This window comes from Ambystoma mexicanum, chromosome 5p (genome assembly GCF_040938575.1).
Source record: "Ambystoma mexicanum isolate Mex_15411 chromosome 5p, UKY_AmexF1_1, whole genome shotgun sequence".
Taxonomy (NCBI): Eukaryota; Metazoa; Chordata; class Amphibia; order Caudata; family Ambystomatidae; genus Ambystoma; species Ambystoma mexicanum.
Window position 1 is genome coordinate 442,322,910 of NC_090930.1, and position 24,241 is coordinate 442,347,150.

At 49.2% G+C, this 24,241-nt stretch overlaps 1 protein-coding gene across 2 annotated transcripts in view; it reads right to left on the bottom strand.

Moving 5' to 3' along the window:
- STK26 (serine/threonine kinase 26) overlaps positions 1–24,241 on the bottom strand; it is a 501,049-nt gene that overhangs the window by 209,645 nt on the left and 267,163 nt on the right. The gene's annotated exons all lie outside the window — the stretch shown is intronic.

The window sequence follows — 24,241 nt, forward strand, 5'->3', positions numbered from 1 at the left end:
TATCCCCTTTGTCTACCTTCTCATGTAACATTTTGTATGTTACCCTTACTACAATTAATGGCTGGTGGCAGTGGTTTAATTTTCCTACCATTGTGCGCTTTTACCGCAGGCTGAATCCTCAGCTGGAGTATTTCACCCATGTTTTTTGTCAAAATGGATCCAGTGTTTTTTCGCCATTTGTTTGTAAGGTTCTTGAGATTTACTTGCGTGCCAAACCAGGTTTGGTCCCTTTGTTCGTTTCGTCTTTGGCAGGATTCATGGCTGAAGCCCGCTTCTGGCTCCAACCTGTCTGGCAGGGCAGGAAGCGAGGTAGGTTCCCATAATTCCCTGTGCTTAGTCTCCTTGGTTACAGTAATGCACCCAAAAGGTGATTGGCTGGCTGTCCTTGGAGGACAGCAACTCTGCTCTGTGAGTGACAGCTAGTCTGCGAATTAAATGGGAGAAACTTGCATAAAAGGCGAGTTCTTTTGTAAGGAAGGCAGAGTCGACCACTGATGAAGGAGAAATTTGCTGCACCCCCACTGGACCGTTGGTTTGCCCGGTGAATCCCTACTGCAGTGCTGAAGTTCCTTTTGCATCGACTAGAGAAGCCCGGAACAGACGACTTCTTCCCTTGGGTTGGTGGGACCAACTGACCCAAAGACTAACTTGACTGGAACCCCTCTCCCTGCTGGCTGTACTTCTTTGCTGCTGCTGGAACAGAGTGCCAGGGGATAGGAGCACCAGAATCGAGTGCATTGTTCTTAAGCTGGACCCAAGCTCCAGGAAGATCCTAAGCACTCCCTCAAAGCAGGACTATCCAAGCCTGAGCCACGTCAGAGTGCTGGACCCCAGAAGCAAGGAGAGTCCACAAGATGTCCAACAGTGGTGGTGCTATTTGCGAGTAGCTGAAACCGCAAAGTGCGGCCAATTTGGAATAAGTCCATTGCTGCCACCAACCTACAAACCGTAGTGCAGGAGTCTGAAGACGTCCTCCCTCTTGTCCCCGTGATGGAGGCCCAGTAACAGGATCTGCAGGACTACAACAGGAACAGAAGCCAGCTGGAACCATTTCTTCTCAAGGTACTGTGTAACTAGGGGTACTTAACTACCTCTTGGTGTGTGTGTAGCTTGCTTGCTCTCACTGGAGCCTTGCACTGGCTGACCTTTGCAAAGTTGCTTGCATCTTTGCTCTTCACAAGCTTCTCAGCTTGTGGCCCAAACAATATTCTTTTTACAACAAAACTAACATTGTGCAAGACTATGGTGCTCTCTTCAAGTAGTGCCTCAGCTCCCCTAGACTTCTCAATTGACATTGGCTGTCCTGGCACCCTGAAGATTCTTCTTACCCTGTGACTGTTTGGCTGTCACTCAAAAAGTCATATATAAGTTACTTGTATAGCTGGGTAAGAGTAAACCTATATTTCATTGGAGGATTGTGAAGTGCTTACCCGTTTGGAGAAACTTGTTAACTTCCCTAACCTATTCCTTTCCCACAACCACAGTATTGCATGAAGTGTTACAGTGATACATCAATGTCCACAGTGTCCTAGCAATTGAAGTCACATCAGTGTGTAGGAAGTGTGTGTGGGACATCCCAAAAGTGTATCTACTTACTTAATGAAACAGAAGGAGAGTATCTTTGAAATATATTTTATTGTTGCATATTGCTTTTTAAAGAAGGCTCATTTTAAAACTGACTTAAATTAATAAATAATTATTTTAAGAAGAAACCTTGAGTGCAAGTAATATTTGAATACTTGTCACTGTGAATCTCTATGCTGCACCTCTACAGCTCACACTGACCCCGCTTGAGATAAGCCTGGCTGCTCAGTCACTCTACCAACTTGTGTAGTACAGGCCTATACCAAAAGCTGCCAAGAAGACAAGGCTGGTGTAGTCTCCCACAGGTTAACTACATACAATCATGCCGAACACTTGCTAACGTTTGTCATGAGGGAAGAGTTCTATAGTAACACTTAGGTGGAAGGTCCTTTTTCAATCCATCAGTCTCTAACTGAAGGTTGAGGAAGCTGATTGTTTTGGGAAGACAGCTATACATGGGTCAACTGATCGCGTTGAATCAGGTTTTGTAGCCAAAAGGGTTTAAAGGCTTGGTGTCCTACAAGTTCTAAAGGCTGTGCTCAGTTTAATCAGAAGCCTTTGTATGGCCTTTAAAGCCGGATACATATTTTAGCCCAAGAATAAGAAAGGCAGCATAGTTTTGAGTTTTGTTTAATTGAGGCTATTGCCTTGGCTGGGAACCCTTCACAAATCCCCTTGCAACAGTCAATGGGGAAGTAAAGGTGGTGGAAACACAGTGGAGATTACTTGCGTGTTATGCAACGATTCGCAAGGTATCACCACATCTCCCCAGGGCAGGGGGGTGGGGTGAGGGCGGGAGACCTTTACCATGATGCTAGAGAGGTACAGCCGGAACCCAATAATGCCCCTAGGGGTGGAATAATGCAGGAGGACCTCATGGGGAGGGACTCCCCCTCTGGGGATAAGGACGCTCACCTAGGGTATAGCCGGATGACCAACGTCACACCCAACCTTCCCTAAACCCAGTCTCCATGCCAAACAACTTCCTTGAAAGTAGATCCATGTATGTCTGTAGTGTAGGAGAAACAGCCACAACAGAAAGAACCAGGATGAAGTAGAGCACAGAAGACATGAAGATCACTTACTGCATTACTTAGTACTGGTAGGAGGTGGCCCTGAGGAAGCATGAAGATCAATTCATCAACAACAAAGGACTTCAACAATCCGTCAAGGCAGGGCTGGCAACACTTAAGTCTTCAAGCCCAGCTGGTAGAGGCAGCAGGTGAGAGCATGAGTTTCGAATCCTGCCGGCTGACTGGAGTGAGCCACTGGCATCGGAAGCCAGCGAGGTGCTGAGGGAGTTCTCCATGGATCCAGCTGGAGCAGACCCAAATGCGACGCAGGAAGAGTAACTCAAGCAGAAAAGAGCAGTCTGAATAGCCAGAGAGACGCACCTCAGTCCCAGGAAGCCCTGGTGGCATACCAAAGTCCCAACAGAGGTAAAGGGAGGTACAAGAGACGGGCAGGGGACAGGATGGAAGAGGCATGCTTGAGACGCTCTACGCTGGCTCAGCAGTAACAGTTCAGCTACTGGGAAGGACACAGAGTATCCGAGGAGAACTTCCTCGTCGCAGTGGCCGCAATAAGCCCACGGACCACCAGGGAAAGGTCTGGGATCTGAATGCAAGCATACTGAGCATCAGCAGAGAATTTGGTCACAGTCACAACAACAATCCCACTGACCACCAGAGAAGCGTCTGTGACCTTAAGCCAAGTATACTGATCATCAGAGGAGAACTTCCTCGTCGCAGTGGAAGCAATAAGCCCACTGACCATCGGAGAAGAGTCTGGGACCTTGACAGAAATATATTGAGTATTCAAGGAGAGCATCCTTGTCACAGTGACCGGGAAGAGTCCACTGAGGCCCCAGAAGGACTGGAGACTTTGCCAATACCAGGAGAAGGGAGAAATTCTCCAGGTTCTGAAAATTGAGGAAAGTGAAAGTCCCTTTTGGATCCAGAGACACCATGGGAAGGAGTCATTCACCCTGATTTTTGTGTGTACTATATTGGAATGAGTGAACTACAACAAGGAGAAGGGAGTCATTCTCCTGGTTCCAAAAGTTGACTGTTGTAAAGGTTTGTTGGCACCACAAGGGAAGGGAGTCATTCCTTGGAATCCTTTTTGCCGAAGAACATTTCTGGAAATACCACCCACCTACCAGAAGGGAGTCATTCTCTCCTGGAAAAGGATCTTTTCTGTTGACTTATTCTTTAGTTTAAGTGTAAGGGATAGAAGTAAGTTGTATCACAGGATGGCAGAGTTTGATTGCGACAGACATTCTAACAGCCCATTTTTAGTATTAGTTTGAGGCAAGGAAACCCCTCTTTTAGAAGATGGGGATAGTGAGGGGTTATTTTCTTGCAAATATATGTTTTTACCAACCAACCTGCCAACTTTGTGTCAGCTTCCTTCTTCTACACCCTTACAGTTAAGAAATCTTTACTTTTTGCAACATTCCCTCCATAGATCCCTTTAAGACATCCTTTTTTTGCTTGTTTGAACCCGGTCTTGACTTTTTGGAGATAAATGTTAGGCAGAGTTTGTATGCAGTACCCTCTAGGACCACTACACACAACTAAGACTACAGGAGTAAGCAAAACCAACCTTTGGTATAAGTCTGTACGAGACAGTTTTTGGTAGCAAGTGAGCAGCCAGGCCCATCTCAAGAGGGAATGGGAGCGTGTAAGGGTGTTACACAAAGGTCTACAACGACAAGTATTCAGATAGACATTTGTACTCAAGGTTTCTTGGTAAAAACACTTAAATATATTACAGAATCATTTATAAAGTATTCACTAAATGAGGCAACCAATATCACACAAACGTTATACTACAATACAGATTACAGAATTTGCAATGCACTTCTCCAAACTCGATTATAGCTCCCAATAGCCTCAAACCGAAATACTCAGCTTCCAATAGACTCAAACACCTATTCGAATAACCAGGTTTCCCGGGATCAATGACGTGCGGCTGGCGTCTACAGGATCGAGGTGCACAGGATTGATCCCGGGAAACATGGTTATTCGAATAGGTGTATGAGGCTATCGGAAGCTGACTATTTCAGTTTGAGGCTATTGGGAGCTATATTTAGGTTGAGTTCGGAGAAGTGCATTGCAAATTCTGAAACCATCTCTGGCACCTTCTACATGTTGATGAACAAACAGATAAAAGTCTGATGAACAATATCGAGTGGGTACAAAAGATTAATGTGAAAATCAGCAAATCTTTTTCCGCAACGGGAAACGTAATGAAATAAATTGCTGCCTTGAAAACGACCTTTGGTCGAAGCACGTGTCGGCTGTACATTACACAAGGAATTGAAGAGACATTGGCCCTCATTACAACCCTGGCGTTAAGGGGTTAACAGCGCCGTAAAAGGTGGCGGCGCCGTTAACCCCTTAACGCCCGATTACGAGGTCCCTTTGCTGGTTGGAGATTTTAACGCCTGCTTTTTGCAAGCGTTAAAAACCAACCCGCAAAGGGACCTTGGTGCCAAGTACGGTGCCGCAATTTGCGGCACCGTACTTAGTGCCTTGCCCATTCCCATTGAGCCCTATGGGGCAAAAATGGGAATGGGGAAGGGCCATGGCGGTATGGGGAATTACCACCCCGCCAACCTCGGAATGGGGCGGTAATTTACCATTCCGCAATGGCGGAGTCGGTAAGTTACCGGCATGGACTTCCAGCGCCAGGGTCGTAATGATGGCCATTGAGTCATTGGAACTTTTTGGAGTTATTATTTAGGCGCTTTAAACAGCATTATTTGGACTTCGTATTTGAATTGGGTTTAAGTGCGGAGCATCAACCCCATTTCTATTTGACATTTATCATTTACAGAACTTTGTGGGAAGTTTTGTCGGAGTGGAATTGCCCACAGCCCACAGCCACCAGCCTGTCTCTTTCCCTTTTTTCGTTATCCTAATAATAAGAGCAGATAAATCGGCAGTGGTTACTAGCGCACAGTGTTTTGACGATCCCACACTTTGAATATCTAGTTACAATACTAAGCAGTTGAGCTCCCTTGAAGTAGGAGCAAAATAGCATTGAAGTAGGAGCAAAAAGGCATACATTAACAAAACGAATATTAGAGTTACTCTAAAACAATGCAAATAGTTTGAGTTCACCAGAGGAGTTGATTCAATGCAATAGGTAGGCCAAAGTCAATGGGCTAGCCTCTTGTATAAGTAAAAACCGTTCTGCTATTTAAACGGAAAAGTCTTTTCCACGGTTCTTAGAAGTAGTTCACGGAAGAAAGGTTTATATGTTGGGTCACAAGCGGACTAGGCCTGCAAGTTGCCAAAGTTCCACAAATGTTCACTGTGAGAGGCAAGTTCTCTCGGTTGGGTTTTCACAGTACCTTATATTGAAGAAAAAGATGCAGCTGAAGACTTCTGTTTCTGCAGATCTCGCTGTTCCTGAGCCTCAGTCGTGGGGACAAGAGGGAGGACGTCCAATCCCTGCACTGCACAGGGATTGGTCACAAAGCTGGCAAAATGGCAAATCTTCGATTCCAGTTGCTATTCTTCAAGCACACAAGCTGGTGTCCTTCTCCCTGGTTAATCCTAACCAGCTTCGAGAATGGTATGCAGGTGGCTTACGAGTTGATTGGTCCAACCAACTCAAAAGGAAGAAGTCATCCTTGAAGGGGCTGCTCTGTTGAGGTGAACTTGGAGATCAGACCTGCAGCAGGGCTCCAACTGGCCAACCAACGGTCCAGTAGTTGCAGCAGCCGTCCTCTTCCAGCTAGTCTTCGGTTCCTTCATTCCAGTGGTCGACTGCCTTCCAAGCCAAGAGACTCGCCTTTTAAACAGTTTTCTCCCATTCATTCCAGGCTAGCTGCCACTCACCCAGCAGGGTGGCTGTTCTTGCCAGATAGTTAGCCAGCCAATCATGCCAGAGTGCATTTGGGCTCCTAGGAGACCAAGCAGAGGGAGTTTCGGGCACCTCCCTCATTTCCTACCCACCCTAGCCAGATAATCGGGCGCCAGAGGCGGTCTTCAGTCCTGAAGGCATAGAAAGAAAGGAACCAAACCTAGTTTGTCGTGCAGAGACAAACGCTAGAAGGAGCTTTCCAAAGAAAATGGGGAAAAAAAAAGACGACCGGGACCCGTTTAAACAAAGGGGGCTTAGGCGCCATCTTGAAAAACACAGCTCCCGCGATTTAACGCTACCGGTGTTCGCGGTCAGGAAAAATCATGGTATTTTGTTGTAAAACCACTGCCACCAGCCATTTCGATAGGCAAGGGTAGAATCTGACTGCTACATGAGTTTCTAGACACCGGGAATACTAGGTAACCCCTCCAGCACTATTGTAAGATAGTGTGGGCTGGTCTAGGAATTTAAAGAGACTAGTAAAGTCAATTTAACTTTATATTTTCTGGGAAACAGTAGTTTATCCCAGAGAAGGTATTTTAACCTTGGGATAGCCTAAAAAGGCTTTCCTGTGTTACTGCACTCAGGGTGCTGTGTAACACATGAAAAGATGATGCCTATGTTATCTAAAACTCCTTAATAAAACACAAGAGTAAAACACACATCAAAATACATGAGTGGGAAAAAAGGCTCACACTCTCCAGGTAAAAAAAATCAAGTCCTCAAAATCCAGCGAAGTTGCTGGGGGTCTCTTAGATGAAGGGAATTGGCACATTTATGAGTGGTTTCCCTAAAAATAAGCCCTTGCACATTTTTCTAATTCTTATGGGGAAACTAACTTGTCTCAAGCTGTCAGTGTTATGTCACACTCTTCAGGCACTGCCTGAGCCAGCTGAGCTAGCCACTTGGTATTGTGATGGCATGCAAGTAGCAAGTGGAATGTTGATGTATGAGTGAGAGAAGGCTGTGCTGAGTGTTCTGTTTATGGGTCAGTTGGTCCCTCCCTCCCTGGGTGATGGGTGCCGGTGATCTATCTTAGTATCTATCTTATGTCTTTATGTCCTGTGACATGTAACTGAAGAACGAAGTAAACTTACTTATAAGCAACCTAACTCAAGTATGGACATATGTGGGACAAAAGAAGAGTATGTGAAACACTGGTTTTTGGGCGAGTTAAGTTAAGAACAATGTTGGTTGATGTTGTATTGGTAATATGACTGAGCATTAGTGTGGGCTTTGGTGAAAAGTGCTGGTCTGATGAGTGTATGGAAAGACTTTTGGACTTTTAGACATTTAGAATTAATGCAGGACATGGACGAGCAAAAGAACTATGTAGGAAATGTTTTGCATTTAGGATTAATGCAAAACAGGGATAAGCAAATGAACTATGTAGGAAATGTTATGTTAAATCACCAAGCCTAAAGAAATGTCATTTGTGGTTCATACATTGTACATAAGGTTGACTGTGAATAAGTAAACCTGATGGATATGTATCTGGTTATGAATGATGTGAGCTTAGTTCATGTTCAAATGACTTTGGGTCATTAATCTGTTTGGTAGGTTAGGAGTTAGGACAGTTAGGATTACCGTCCATCTGTGTTGAGATGGGGTAGCGCTTTTGCTTAAATATGTGTATTAGGTAGCGCTCCATGAGATGGAGGAAGCGCTTTTATTTAAATTGACGGTGTTGAGGTAGCGCCTCATTTAGGTGTCGATTGGTTGGCAAGGGACACTTGTTTTAAGATGACTAAGTGTTGCTTGGAGGTAGCATCCATAGTAGTTGTGGATTTTGGTACATTGTATACGCAGGTAGCACCTTTGATTACTTAAGCATGGTGAGTAAAGTCCTCTTTTGGTTATGGGGACGTGTGAGGTAAATCCTGGGGGTAGCGCCCTTTCAGGTGCAGGAGTGAGTAAGTGGAGAAGTGCACTAAGGTGAGTGGGAGTTGTGGTCGGGAAGCTGAGCTAGCCACTTGGTACTGTGATGTCCTGCAAGTACCAAGTGGAATGTTGATGTATGAGTGAGAGAAGGCTGTGCTGAGTGTTCTGTTTATGGGTGAGTTGGTCCCTCCCTCCCTGGGTGATGGGTGCCGGTGTTCTATCTATCTAAGTATCTATCTTATGTCTTTATGTCCTATGATATGTAACTGAAGAACTGGAAGTAAACTTACTTATAAGCAACGTAACTCAAGTATGGACATTGCTTTACTACAGTCAGTACCAAGAGATATCTTTCTTCATGAATTCTTGTATTGTTACAATTGGACACTTCATCTTGAAGTGAAGTGCAGTTCAGATACTTTGTATCCTTATATTGTTTTATATAATGGCTTTTTGATTTTTGTGCCATTTTACTTACGCACCTTTATTTTTCCTTGAAGGGCTACTAAAAGGTGGCTAGCACCCTAAGGTGTTATATGGGCTTCTTCCTGTCGTCTCAGATCAGGAAATGACTTGTATTGAAATCCTGTTCCTGGGGAAAGCTGCGGCTTTTGTGGGCTAGGAGTGCGTGCCAGAGAAGGGGGTGGGACTGTAGTACCAATCCACATCCCTGGTGACAAAGTGTCTGTTGCTGGACAGATGTGGAGACAAGTGGCTATCCAAGAATGGATAGCCACTCGTTTGAATGGTGCAGATACTTAACATTGCTGAGCTTGCGCCGAGCCTGAATCTTGGATAAAAGGAGGTCTCCTACAACCGTTCATCAGATCGCTGCTGGAGCCAAGACTTCTATCAAGAAGAGCAGCCTGTCGAAGACCCCTGCAGCTGACCAGCATAGACTCCAGTGTTATCCCGGTTAATCCCTACTCCTCCTTCCTGATCTCAAGGCGGCCTTTGTTGGAGCTCCGACCCATGGACTGGTGGGAATAACCAGTATAGACACCTGCCTGGATCAACCAGTGGACTGACCAGTACTCTCCTGTGCTACCTCAATGCAGCAGTCACTGTTGCAAGTAGAGCCTTGGAACTCTGCAGATCTTTAGCTTGTTGCACAAGTCCCCTGCTCCTGGATTTTCAGCCATCTCAATACCAAGGGAAACTGTGCTGGGCCTGCTCCTGTTGGATGATCGTCTGATGCAGTCTGAACATGGTGACCTTCATTGATCTTGTCTTCGTGTCCTGAGGTGTCCCCGTGGTCGTCAGTCCCACAGTTTTCACCTGTCTTGGTTGGGATCACCAAATGGAAGCTGTCCGGAACAGATTCCCAAGCACTGCGACAGACCGTCCGAAACAAAATCCTGCAAAACAAAGTATCTCTTCTGTCTAGAAGACCCTAGCAAAAAAAGGTACCAAGACAGAAGAACAAGCCTGCAACGAAGTCTGGAACCGCCACAAGCCCAAAACATTTTAATTGGACTTTGTAATTATTTTGCCTTGTCCCTATGCGAGTGGGAATCTTTTTCAGATTCCCATAAATTTTGGTTTTAGTCCGGGATGCCCCTTTGGGCTTGCCTTTTTAATGCTCTTATTGGGTGAACTACTGTTCCGAAGAGTTAAGTGGGATTCGCATCCCCTTTACATTTATATTAGTGAGCCAGCACACCACCGTATGTGAAGTGCTGGGGAGGTGATACAATGCATCACCTTTCTTACTTACCTGGGAACAGTTTTGTTACAATTGCAAGTTTACTTGAATGGCTGGTGGCAGTGAAACTACTTTTTTCGTCATTCCATTTTAGCTGGGAAAGACAGTTTTGTCTCTGGCGGGAATCCAAAATTCTACAGTCATTTGTCTTTCACCTTGCCTGAAAGGAACACTTCCCACTGGGGGGCTGACTATAGCACCTGCACAGCCAGACAGCCCCATTCTGTGAAGTGCAGGGATAGTTTGGAGACATTGTGCAGTAGTTCCTGATAAAGACGCTGATTCTGGAAGCTGCTGACAAGTCGACCACTGGAGCTAAATCCAAAGAGGCTGAATCCGAAGAGGAAGATGAAGGAAAGAAGTCTGTAGTGATTTCCAGCAATCAGAGAGCTTGCTGTGTAACCACAGCCCGATGTTACCCTTCCTTCCAATCGACCTGGGGGTCCCTGTTAGGGAGAATTCTCATAAACGTGCTAATTACCTTCACCTTAGAGACCCCGAGCAACTTTGCTGGATTTTGAGGACTTTATTCTTTTACCTGGAAAGAGTGAGCTTTTTTTCCCCACTCTTTTATGTATTTTGATGGGTGTTTTACATTTGTGTTCTTTGATTATGGAGTTTTAGATAACTCCATAGGCATCATCTTTTCATGCATTTTACACAGCACCCTCATTGCAGTGACAGGGATGTCTTTTAGACTTCCCCAAGGTTTAAATACCTTCTCTGGGATCAACTACTATTCTTTTCTAAATTCCTAGACCCAGCACACACCATTTTACAATGGAATGCTGGAGGGGTTACATAGTATCCCCTGTGTCTAAATACTCATGTAGCAGTCAAATGCTACCCTTTCCTATTGAAAAGGCTGGTGGCAGTGTTTTATAACGGACTACCATGATTTTTCCCGACCACGAACACTAGTAGCTAAAAATCATGGGAGCCATGTTTTTCAAGATGGCGCCTTAAGCCCCTTTGTTTAAACGGGCCCCGGTCTTTTTTCGCCATTTCTTTTTGTAAAGCTCCTTCTACTGTTGGTCTCTGCGCGCCAAACCGGACCGCTCGGCGGAAACTCTCGTCGAGTGTGATCCTCTCCTCGAAGTCGCCCATCGTTTGGATCCAGCGCGCGTCCAGGAACTCCTGCAATGGGCGCATCCGGAGCCTGCACATAGGAATGAGGTAGATGCAAGAAGACATCATTCCGAGGAGGGACTTGATGGACCTCACCTTGGCCGCGTCGGAAACCAACATCCGCTGTACCTTGCCCAGGATGGACCTGGTCCTTTCCTCCGACGGGGAGGCCAGAAGGGACACTGTCGAGCTTGGCTCCCAGAAACAGTGCGTTTTGCGCGGGTACCAGGTGGGACTTGGCGTAGTTCACGGAGAATCCCAGGTCCGTGAGAAGTTGGACGGTCCTTGCTGTGTGCTCCACGGCGAGCTCCCTCGTCTTGGCTCGGATGAGCCAGTCGTCCAGGTAGGGGTAGACGTGGATCCCCTCGCGGCGCAGCTGAGCCGCCACCGGTGCAAGGCACTTGGTGAATACCCTGGGTGCCGACTGTAGTCCGAAGGGGAGGGCTTTGAACTGGTAGTGACGCCCTTGGACCACAAACCTGAGGAATTTTCGGTGCCCCTTTAGGATGGGAATATGGAAGTAGGCATCCTCCAAATCCAACGACGACAGGAAGTCTCCTTCCTCCAGCTGACCCAGGACGTGCTGGAGGGTGACCATCCGGAACTTCTGCGCCTTGATGAACTTGTTCAGACATCGCAGGTCTAGGATGGGGCGCCATCCTCCAGTCTTCTTCACGAGGAAGTATCTCGAGTAAACTCCGGAGCCCCGAAGCCTCTTTGGGACGAGTTCGATGGCGCCCTTCCTGAGCATCGCCTTTACCTCCAGGAGAAGCTGAGGGACGTGAAGCTCTTTCCTGGCCACGGGGGGGACGCGCGGGCACCTTCTTTGAAACTCGAGCGCGTGGCCCCGGGCTAAGGCGTCCAGCACCCAACGGTCGGTGGAGATGGAGTCCCACACGCTGACGAAGCTCGCCAGCCGGCCTCCCACCGGGGTGCTTCGGTGGGGGCCCGACCCCACGGCCGGTTCAATCCCGCTTCGATGAGGCTTTGCCGCCTTGACCTCCTTGGCGACGACGGCGGGGTCTGCCAGACTTGCCTCGTCCTCTGTAGGCCTCCTGAGACGACGAGCGGGCCGCTTGACGGAAGGTGGAGAAACCGCCGCCGGAACCTTTGGAGGCACCCTTGCCTCCGCTGCTCCGAAAGGGCGTCCGTCGTTGCTGCAGAACCCCAAGGGCCCGGGCCGTCTCAGTGTCCGCTTTAATGGCCTGAAGGGAATCGTCCACTGTTTTCCCAAACAGGTTGTTCCCATCGAACGGCATGTCCAGGACTCTGGTCTGTACGTCTTGACGGAAGTCCATAGCCTTGAGCCATCCACGCCGCCTAAGGCACACGCCGTTGCCCAACTGGCGAAACCCAGTGTCGGCGATGTCCGTCGCAATAGTGAAGGCGTGGTCCGTCGCCACCTCACCTTCCTGTAGGATCTCCAGGGCATCCGCCCTCTTGTCGTCCGGTAGGAAGTCCAGCAGGGGAGCCAGTTTGTACCATAGCTCCCTGTCGTAGCGGGCCACGATAGCCAAGGCGTTGGCCGCTTTAATCGTCGTCGCTGCAGACGAGATGACCCTGCGTCCCATAGCGTCCAATTTCTTTCCCTCGCCGTCCGGTGGGGAAGTCGATGTGGAGGCCGCACCCCCCCCCCCGCTTTCTTCCTGGCCGCCGCGGAGACGACGGAGTCCGGGGTAGGCTGCGCCCGGAGGCACAGGGGGGCCGCGTCCGGGACCCGGTACTTCTTCTCGTACCGGTCTCTTCTAGCTGGCGTCGTGGAAGGGTTCTTGAGGAGGGCGAGTCCCTCATCTCAAATGTCGTCCAGTAGAGGCACCGCGAGGACCATCTTCCTCTTGGCCTCGCGCCGTTGATAAAGGAATCCTTCCTTTTTCTTCTCCTCAGGGCAGAGTTGGAAAAGCTCGGATGCCCTGGCGATCATGGAGTGGAACGATCCAATCTCGTCGGGCGGAGAAGCCCTGGTGGGAGGCGACGACGGTAGATCCTCGTCGTATACCTCGTCGTCCGTACCCGTCGCTGCCGTGTCAGTCCCCGTATCATCCCCTCGGGTGGACGGGGAGGAGGGCTGGACGGGGCACGACGGCTGAAAAGGAGGTGGAGGGTGAATCCTTCTTTTCTTGGGCGGGGGAACACCAGAAGGTCCCGGTTCAGGATCCCCCGACGGGAGAGGTTCCTCCGTCGGCAACGGTAGTCTCGTCCTTATCTCTGAGCATAAGGACTGTATAGCCAACAAAATGGCCGCCGAGTTGTCTTGCGGCGCTGGCAGAGGGGAATCCGACGGGGGCCCCGTCGGCACCCTCGACGATGTCGTCGTCACCTGCGTCGGGATCCATCCCGACAGGCCGGTCTTCTTCCACGCCAAGGCCGTGGCTTAAGACCTCGATCAGCTCTTCCTCCGATGTTGAAGCCGAATCTACGACGACGCCCTGCCCCCCCTTTTTCTTCCCCGCCGGGGATTTCACGGGGGTCCTATCGATGGGCACAAAAGAGGACTCCCTCCGAGGTGGCAGGGAGACTCTGAGCCCCGAGGCCGCCACCACTGGTGTAGCCTCCACAGGCTGAGCCAGGGCCGCCGCGACAGTTTCGATAGAGGGCTTGGCCGGATGGATTAAGGCCTTCACCACCTTAGGTGCGCTCACCGCCTTATCCTTGAGGGGGGGGGGGGGGAACACTGCCTCGCTCCCCCTCCGATGGGGCCTTCGAGCTCGACCGGGGCCTCTCCACAAGCTTTGCCGGGTGCTCGCCCTTCCTCTTACCCGACCCAGAGCGTTGGCTCGTGGCTGAAGGTGCCGGGGAGGGTGCGCCCTGCCTGGCGCCCGTAGAGCCCGACTGTTCGGCGCTCCTGGTGCCAGCGGACTCGCGGTGCTTGGCCTTGTGTTGGACCCCCGTCGCCGGGGCGTCCTCAAAGGTCTTAGAAGACCGCTCGGATTTCTTCCTCTTCTTCTCGCCTGACGGGCTCTTCCCTTCCAGCCAGTTGGCGAGACGTTGATGGCGGTCCTTCATGGTCCGCTCCGACATATTGCCGCAAAACGCACAGTCCTTCTCCACGTGCGTCTTGTCCTCATGTAAGCAGTAGAGACAAAAGGAGTGTTCGTCCTCCTTAAAGACGTTCTGCAGCTGGCATCCAGGGCAGACCCTGAACAGCTTTCCGGGCGTCGAGCTTCCCTTCTCCTGGGCCATGTCCGGGCCTGAGAAGCTTCTGGAGTCCTCCAAAAGCGTAGCTCGACGAAATCTTCACCCTTGAGGGGCGCAGACGAATCCAACACGGGTCCCCGTTGATCGGATGGAGAGTCGGTGGAGCTTGAGGCTCTTTTGACCGAAAAAAACGAAGTTTTTGAGAAAAAACGTGAAAAAATAGCACTAACGCTCGAGAGCAATAGCACGAGGATCCCAACACATGAACGTGCGGTAAAAATCTGAAGATGGCTGCCAGAGGCGGTGCTTAGGTAGAGGGCAGTCATTGGCTGTGGTCAGTATGACGCAGAGACCAGTGATTGGTTATTACTACGAAAGACAGATCAGAAACGAAACTGATACTGGTTTTTTTTCTTTACCGAGGATTCCCAGCCTGACGACGGGGAATATTCATGAGCATGTGAATCCATGCCAGACCCCATGCTGGAGAATTTTTTCAGTCTCAGACCAAAATTCCAGGGAACGGATCCTGTGATGCTGCATCCAGAAGGCATCTACCCAGAAGCTTGTCTCGTCTCCTAAGGTGCTGTGTTGGCTTGGGTATTACTTAACGTAAGCCTTGTGTGAATCCTGTGAGGCTGAGTGGGCTATTCGTGTGGTTGGAAGTTTGCCCATGCCATTCTCCCAGGCCTAATATTGGAACGCACATAGGGAACCTTCTGTCAAGTCCCTGAATACTTCACCAACTCCAAAGCTAATACTTGTTGAAGAAGGTATCCACTGGAATTCTGACTTTCCTGTATCTGAACCCTATCCCAACCTGCCTACAGCTGGCGCCTAGATCACTAGGGTCCTTCTGCCACTTAGAAAACTCATGTTATAGACTAGGGAAGGACTATAAAAGTTAAGGTTTCCGTCTTGAAAACTATAACAAGTTTAAAAGTACTTACTTGTAAATTAGTTTGTGTTGTAACTATCTCTGAAATAGAGTAGGTTACAAGGGGTTACAAAAGGTAGTACCTTTCAGATGCTGGTTGCTCCTTTGGAAAGTATATTACTTTGAATAGTGTTCCACTCTTCTTAAAAGTAATTGTGTTGGTACTATTTTATTATTCCTAACTAAATGAGTGTAAAAGCTTACCAATAGGGTTTACTTATCTTGAATACCTGTGTTCTTAAAGTTTACTATTGGTTTTGCTTTCCCTGATCTGCCTAATGCATCGCTTAAAAAAAAAGGAAAAAAAAAAGAAAATAAATACGTTGCGTCTTTCTGAAAGTGTACAACTGTTATGCTTTCCCCGAACTGCTCCAAGGGCACCTCTAAAATAATTTACTGTATTCAAACATCGAGTTGCTTTAGGCCTCTGGGTAATAATCAAGTTAAGTTACTCCCTCTAAACTGTGTTCTAAAAAGCAACATTGGTGTGTAACTGTTTTCATAATCGGAAGAAGTAAGTTACACATGTTGCAAGATAAACTTGTAACAGTGTGAGTCTAATTAAAGTGATTCTGTACCTGAATAACACTGTATATTATGACTAATAGGGTCTGCTGCCCTTGAATTACTAATGGTATTCTAAAAGTCTAACTACTGTGGTTTTACTCCCCAAGAATACAGTAATGCCATTCTGAATGTGTTTTAGGTTTGACTCCCCTGGACTGCTTATTGTAATCTAAAGATTATACTCTGGTTTGTAATATTATAGGAAACCCAACCTTTGGTATAAGCTTGTACTTAACAGTTTTGGTAGTGTTAAGCAGCCAGGCTTAAATGTGAACTGTAGTGGAACACAGATGAACAAGTTACTCTCTTACCTGGTAACATTCTTTCGATGGGATGGTCCGACGACGTATTCCATAACATTGACAGTAATCACCACAGCTGTGCTGCTTTGGAAAATTTTCGGCGTCTGCGTCCTACGTCGATGCGCCGTCCCCGAGGACCTCCTCGACAGCCGACGTCACCCGATGTGATAAGTAGGACGCACGTAGCCTCAGTTGTAGTTTTTTCCCCCCAGAACGTGCAACAGTCTTCTGCCAGTCAGACACACAAGGCCTTGCAGAAACGTAAGCTGCGCAGAAGAAATTCTGCAGCGGGAAAGGTAGGGAGGGAGCGATATGGAATACGTCGGACCATCCCATCGAAAGAACGTTACCAGGTAAAAGAGTAACTTGTTCTTCGAGGGGATTGGGTCCTCTGACGTATTCCATATCATTGACAGACTCCCACAGCAGTACCAAAGCAAGGAGGTGGGAAAAGAATTTAGAACACAAATTTAGCATGCCCAATCAAATTGCGGAACAAAGGACTGCCTTGCCAAAGGCCAGATCCTATCCTCGGATGGAATCGAGGGAGTAGTGACGTACAAAAGTATGTACAGAAGCCCAGGTGGCTGCATCACAGATGTTACGAATAGGAACACCCCTCTGAAGGGCAGTAGATGCAGCCATACCCCTGGTAGAATGGGCCCGCAAGCCAGCCGGTGGGTCCTTACCCGCCAAGCAGCAACACTCAGATAGCCAAAATAATCCGAGACAGTCTTTCGTCACAGCTTGTCCCAATCGCTTTCCAATGAAGAGTTGATCGTCCACTCTGACCCGGGACATGCATGAAATATAAAAGCTCAACGCTCTCCTAGGATCAATCCTATGGAGCCTCTCCTCTTCCTTGCCAGGATGCGGAGGAGGATAGAATGCCGGAAGAACAACCTTCTGGCCCAAATGAAATTCCGAAACCACCTTCGGAAGAAAGGAAGGACGAATTCTAAGGCCAACCCTGTCCTTATGAAACACAGTGAAGGGTGGCTTAACTGAAAGTGCCTGTAACTCACACACTCTGTGAGCGGAAGTAACCGCAACCAAAAACACAGTTTTCAGAGTTAACAGTCTCAAAGGGCAAGAACGCAAAGGCTCAAACGGAGCACCCATAGGAAACTTAAGAACAAGGTTCAAATCCCAACCGGGCACCAGAAAAGGTGACGGAGGGAACACATTAGTGAGCCCTTTCAAAAACTGAGAAATTAAAAGGAATCTTAAAATAGGAACATTCTTCAGACGAGAGCTTAAATACGGAGAGCGCCACCAGGTAACCTTTAATGGTACCCACTTGCAAGCCCCTGTGGGCCAAAGAAAACAAAAAAGACAGAACCATGGGAATGTCACATTCAAAAGGATCCACATTCTTAACTCTGCACCATTCGCAGAATTTACGCCAACGGCAACAGTACAGAGCCTTGGTTGCCGGCCGTCTGGCCGAGAGCAACACGTCTTCAGGGAGGTCCCAATCCTTATACCTCAACCTTTCAGAAGCCAAGCGCGAAAGTTGAGGGATCTGACCTCTGGATGGAGAACCTGACCCCCCCCCTCCCGTGAGAGGGGATTGTCTCGGTAGCGAAGACGACGTGGAGGGCAGATGGACAAGTCGAGAAGGTCCGGGTACAACGTCCTCCGGGCCCACGCCGGAGTAATGAGGATCATCCGGGAACCGAACCTCCGTAACCTCCGCGGTACTTGCGGGACTGGAGGAAACTCGTACAGCAGTGGGAATGACCACTCCACCACGAACGTGTCTCCTAAGGCTCCTTTTGGAGGAAATTCCCGCGAGCAAAACCTTTCACACTTCCGGTTGACACTGAAGGCGAAGAGATCCACTTGAGGGGGTCCCCCAAAGGGCGAAGATCTCCAGGAGAATCTCCTGAGCCAGCTCCCACTTGTGAGAGATCGTGCTCTGCCTGCTCAGAGCGTCCGCCGTCTCGTTGTCGTCTCCGGCCAGATGAACAGACGAGATCGAAACTTCCTGCTGGATGGCCCAGAACTCGAGCTGCATCGCCTCCCTGCACAGAGGAAGTGACCCTGCCCCCCCCCTTTTTGTTGAGGTAGGGCCACCGTGTTGTCCGTCAGGATCAGGACACGCTTTCCTCGCACAGTCGGCAGAAAAGCCTTCAGGGCTAGCCTGACGGCCCTCAGCTCCAACAGATTGATATGGAGTCTGGACTCCGATGGAGACCAACGACCGCTGACTGTCAACTCGTTGGCATGATCTCCCCATCCAGTGAGGGATGCGTCCGTCACGATTGTCACCTCCGGCCAGGGAAGCCAAAATGAAGCCCCCTTCATCAGATTGCCTTAGACGGCCCACCACAGAAGGTCCTGGGCCCCAGGGATGTGTCGAACACTGCTCCGATGTACTGGAGCCGCTGTGTTGGCATCAAATGGGACTACTTTAAATTGAGGGAGAAGCCCAGCTTGTGAAGGGAGTGACAGGTGACGGACAGATGATCCAGGACTTGCTCGGGAAAGCTCCCCCTGATCAACCAATCGTCCAGGTAGGGGTAGACGTGAATCCCCCCTTTCCTGAGATGCGCTGCCACCACCACGAGCTTGGTGAAAACCCTCGGGGCAGAGGTCAATCCAAACAGCAGGATCAGAAACTGAAAGTGCGAGTTGCCAACCGCGAACCTCAGGTACTTCTTGTGCTTGGGATGGATCGGCACATGGAAGTAAGCGTCCTTGAGGTCGAGAGAGACCAACCAGTCCTGAAGTTGAAGGGCCTGGAGGACTTGAGAGAGTAACCATCTTGAACTTGTCCTTCCGAAGGGGTTTGTTGAATCCACGCAAGTCCATGATGGGTCTCAATCCCCCCCAGTCTTTCTTCGAAATCAAAAAATAAGGGGAATACTATCCCTTGTTCCTCTCCGCTACAGGCACCGGTTCTATGGCACCTTTCTCCAGCAGGGCTTGAATTTCCTGAGCATGGAGCGGATCCAGACTCTTCAAAGAGAGGTTCCCAGGTGGATTGTCGTGAGGCCTCTGCTGAAAGAGAAGACCGTAGCCGTGGGTTATGATCTCCAGAACCCACACATCTGAAGTAATGGCACGCCACTCTACAAGATGCTGCGCCAGCCTTCCCCCAACCAGCGAACCATGGGACATTGCCTCATGACTGCCCTCAGGCAACGCCGCAGCCGCTACCACTCAGAGGCAACTGCCCGAGCGGCTTTGGCACCTCGAGTACCCTGTTTTCCACCTCTGGTACTCCTACGGTGGCCTCTTTGACTGACAGCTCCTTTAGCTTTACTGAAGGATGAGTAATAACGAAAGGAATCTCCCCTCCATTGTTGTCTCCTAGGACGAAAAGGCGGAGGTTGTCGAACTGCAGCGCCCAACCACTTTGCTGCAGCTTTGGAGGTCTGCAACCTCTCAAGGCTCTCGTCAGCCTTCCTACCAAAAAGATGTTCACTGTCAAAGGGCATGTTGAGGAGCCGGGACTGCACATCAGGAGCGAACCCCGACTTCCGCAACCACGCAAACCTGCGTATTACGGTGCTTGCCGCCATGGACCGGCTGACACAATCTGCCATGTCCAAACCCGACTGAACGGCCTCACACATGGCATCCTTGCACTCCTGGACCATAGCAAGGAAACCATCCCGTTCGTCCCCTTCGGGAATATGTTCAGCCGCTAATGCAACACAGTTCCACAGAGTGTATGTGAAACGAGACAAGGCACATACGGAGTTGGCCGCCTGAAGCGTCATACCCCCTGAAGAAAACACTTTCTTCGCCCAGCCATCAAAACATTTGTCGTCCCTATCTGGACGGATGGTAGGATACGACGCCTGCTTTGCCCGGGGGCCGTAGCCGCCTGCCCCACCAAACTCTCTGGAGTTGGGTGCCTGGACAAGTAGCAGGGGTCGCTACTGGCTGGATGGTATTTTCGCGACAAAGACTTGCCCACTGCCGGGAGACTCTCCGGAGCAGTCCAAGCCGCCGCCACCCTTCTCTGTAGAGCCATATGAAACGGCAGTACCGGGTCAGTGGGGGGACCAAGATTGAGGATGTCCGTAAGATCATCCTGAACAAACTCCCTGGGGGAGCCGACCATCCCAAGTACTCAGTGACCCGAGACATAAGGCGCCGGTACGAAGAATCGGCATGAGTGCCAGGCTGAGGCCTACACAACTCCATCTCCAGAGAGGTGTCCAGTCCACTGGCATCATACAGTGACTGCCTCAGGTCTTCAAATTGGCTATGGCCCAAGAGAAGCTCATCTGGCACCGTAACCGGAACCAAGCCCTCATCAGAGCCCTCATCAACCTCTGAAATGTACTCCAGGCGGTGAGAGGAAGGCATCTGGGGACCAAAGCTATGCCTGACCTTAGCCAGAGCTTTTCTAGGGGCTTCCCCCGTGCCACAGGGTGCCGCCGACACCACTGCCTCGAAAGGCGTTGAGGGCGCCGAACAAATCGGCGCAGAGACAATCTGCGTTGGTGTCAGCCGCAGGGCCACCAGCATCGACGGCGTCGACACAGGCCTCGAAGCCAGAGCTCCGAGCGTGTCCGACGACCTAGGCGTCGACCGTGTCGACGACCCCATCGGAGGCGGAGCCTCGAGAGAGGCCGTCGACAACCTCGGCACCACAGGTGTCGACGTCTTCCTTTAAGACTGCACAGGATCACGTGGTCTCGAGCGCATCGAGGACCGGGACCTGGAACGGGCATGGCGAGAACGGTTACACTTGTCCGAGCGGGACCTCTCCCGCGAACCGTGCCGACCACCCGAGCCCGAAGGCGTGCGAGCGGTATCTCTTGACCGATCACGACCGACCCCACTCGGAGGCGCGGACGGACCAGTGCCGTGCGATTCGAGAATCGCTAACATCTTCTTCCTGAAGGAAGCCCATTCCTCCAGTGTCGCTTGCATGGTGGGATAGGCGACCCGCCGACGGGCGGAGTCCTCAAAAGAGGACCGGGAAGACGACCGATGCCGGCGCTTCCGGGAATGCCTCGAAGAGGTAGAGGAGTGGCAAGACCGATTCTTGGAAGGAGACCCACTGGACCTCCGACGATGACGGAGAGTCTCCTCTCGAATCATCTGTCGAAAGCCCCGCAGACCTCAACTTCCGGGGCTTAGACACTGTACCTACCGACAACTTCTTGCGCTCCCGCAAGGCCTTGGCCGTGAGCGGCTGCCAGTCGACACAGTCGTCCGTGTCGTGGGCCTCCCCGAGGCACTAGAGGCAGGCGTTGTGCAAGTCCGTTACCGACATCTTGGATCCACAGTCCCTGCATTTTTTGAAGCTAGGACGCGGTGTTGAAGACGAGGTGGACAGCGTCACGAACAGGCTTTTTCACAAAACCGAACAGGTTCAAAGAACCGAGAAGATTACAACAGAAACTCCAAAGAGTCGACGCGTACCGAGACTCACGAAGCGAACACGTACCGAACTGATGCTACGGGCGTCGTGCGTACTACTTATCACATCGGTTGACGTCAGCCATCGGAGGAGGTCCTCGGGGACGGCGCATCGACATAGGAAGCAGATGCCAAAAATGTTCCGAAGTAGCACAGCTGTGGTGATTACTGTCAATGATATGGAATACGTCGGAGACCCAATCCCGTCAAATTACAGTTACAAGTATTCAAATATACTCTTACACTCAAGGTTGCTTGCATAAACAATTATTAATTTGTCAGTTAGAATAGGCCTTCTTCAGAAAGGACCAATATAATAGTAACATATAAATAGACTTCAATACTGAACAATCTTAGTTTCTAAATCAGTAAAGACCCAACCTACACCCACAGTTGAATTCAATAGCTAGGGTGCTGGGGACATTAATATCCTAGTGTTGGCATTTAGAATACTTTTAGAAGTTGGAAAAAGGCAAAGATTATTAGAGCAACAAGAGTCCACAAATATTCTTAAACAGGCAAATACTTTTGGATCCTCCAAGAAGAGTCATACAATTCAATAGGCTAAGCCAAAGTCAATAGTCAAAAGTCTTATATAGGATGAGGCACTTCTGGTAAGTAAATGGAAAAGTCTTTGCACAAGTTCTTAGAAGTCTTTGATGAAAAGAAGCAAATGTAGGGCCACAAGCTGCTTAGGCTTGTGATTGGTAGAAGTTGCAAGCACTCTACAGTAAGAGGCAAGTTCAGACTTTTTACAGTACCTTAGAAATGAAGAAAAAGATGCAGCTGATGACTTCTGTTCCTGTGCAGCTCTGCAGATCTCGCTGTTCCTGGGCCTCAGTCGTGGGGACAAGAGGGAGGACGTCTGGAGACTCCTGCAATGCACTGGGACGGTCAAAACTCGCAACCGGCAAACTTCACATTCAGTGGCTGTTTAGTGTTTCATCTTCTCGTGTCTACCGCAAAAAGCAACAATGTGGTTCCTGGCTGTTGACTTTCCTTGCTTCTCGGGTCCTGAACTCTTTTGAGGGGGCTCAGGCTCAGTCAGTCCTGCTTCTTGTGAGTCCAGAGGATCTTCCAAAAGCTCTATGCCAGCTTAAAAGCAATGCACACAATCTGGTGTTCCTCTCCCTGGCTATACGGTTTCCAGTAGCAACTTTGGAAATTCAACCAGCTCTGAGATGGATGTCCAGGTGGCTTACATTGGAGTTGATTGGTCCCACCAACTCAAGAGGAGAAGTTGTCCTTGCAAGGGCTTCTCGGTCAATGCGAACTTGGCGTTTCGGCACTGCAGCACGGCTTCACAGGCAAACCAACAGTCCAGGAGTTGCAGCAGGCGTCCTCTTCAAGTTCTTCAGTTCCTTTGTTCAATGGTCGACTCTGCCTTGCAAGCCAAATGGCTCGCCTTTTATTCAGTTCTCTCCCATTCATTCCAGCCTAGGTCTCGCTCACCCAGCAGGGTGGCTGTCCTTGACGGACAGTCAGCCGGCTAATCATCATAGAGTGCATTTGGTGTCTCCTAGGAGACAAGGCACATGGAGTTTCGGGCACCTCCCTCAAGTCCTGCCTACCCCAGACACCCTGGTGCCAGAGGCGGGTTTCACTCGCGAATCCTGCCAAAGGCGAAATGAACAAAGACCAAACCTGGTTTGGCGCGCAGAGCAAATCTCAAGGACCTTTCCACAAAGAAATGGCAAAAGATGACGACCAGGGGTCCTTTTGACAAAGAAGGCTCCCGTGGGTGCTTTACTGTAGCGAACGCAGCCCGCGGTAAAGGCAACCATGAAGTTCAAATGAAACCACTGCCACCAGCCATTCAGTGCGAAAAGGGTAACATGTGTTACATGAGAAACTAGACAAAGGGGATACTAGTTAACTCCTCCAGCACTCTATTGTAAGACAGGGTGTGCTGGGTCTAGAAAGTTATAATGGTAAGTAAAGTCAATTTCACTTCACTGCTCTTGGAGACAGTACTTATCCAAGAGAAGGTATTTAAACCTTTGGGAATCTGAAAGACTTCCCTTTGCCACTGCACCAAAGGTGCTGTGTGACAATGTAAAAGATTATGTCTATGGAGTTTGTCAGACTCCAACCAAAAGAAACAGTGTATAAAATCACATTAAAATACATGAGTGGGAAAAAGGGTTACACTCTCCAGGTTAATCAAAAAAAATCAAGTCCTCAAAATCCAGCAAAGTTGCTGAGGGTCTCTAAGGTGGAGGGAATTAGCACATTTCTGAGACTTCTCCCTAACAAGCAGACAGGTTTATCTGAGAAGGGAGAGAGGGCTATAGGAAAGTACATAGAACCAGTAGTATACCAAGGATTCAATAGAAACACTGCACCTGTAGTAGACCAAAGATTCAATGGAAACACTGCCAACCAGAAGTATTATAAAAAAATGAAGGTTTATTATAAATACAAATAGGCCAAGTTAAATCTTGGGGTAAGTAATGGTCAGTGTCATAAACACATTCATAAAAACACATCACACTGCTTCAAGGTACATAGACCAACGCATAAACCTTCATAATACCGAACAGTAATTCTAGGGAAGTCAGACCTGATCATAAACATTTATTTTGTATGACACTGTATCCTAACCATGTATACAAAGAAGAGGGCCAATATATTGCCGCAGTGGTCTGCCCCAGGGGTGACATACAAGTAGGGGGCCAAAGAAACTTGTATTCTCAACAAAACAAAGGTACTGCTACATCAAGGGTTGGCCCATGT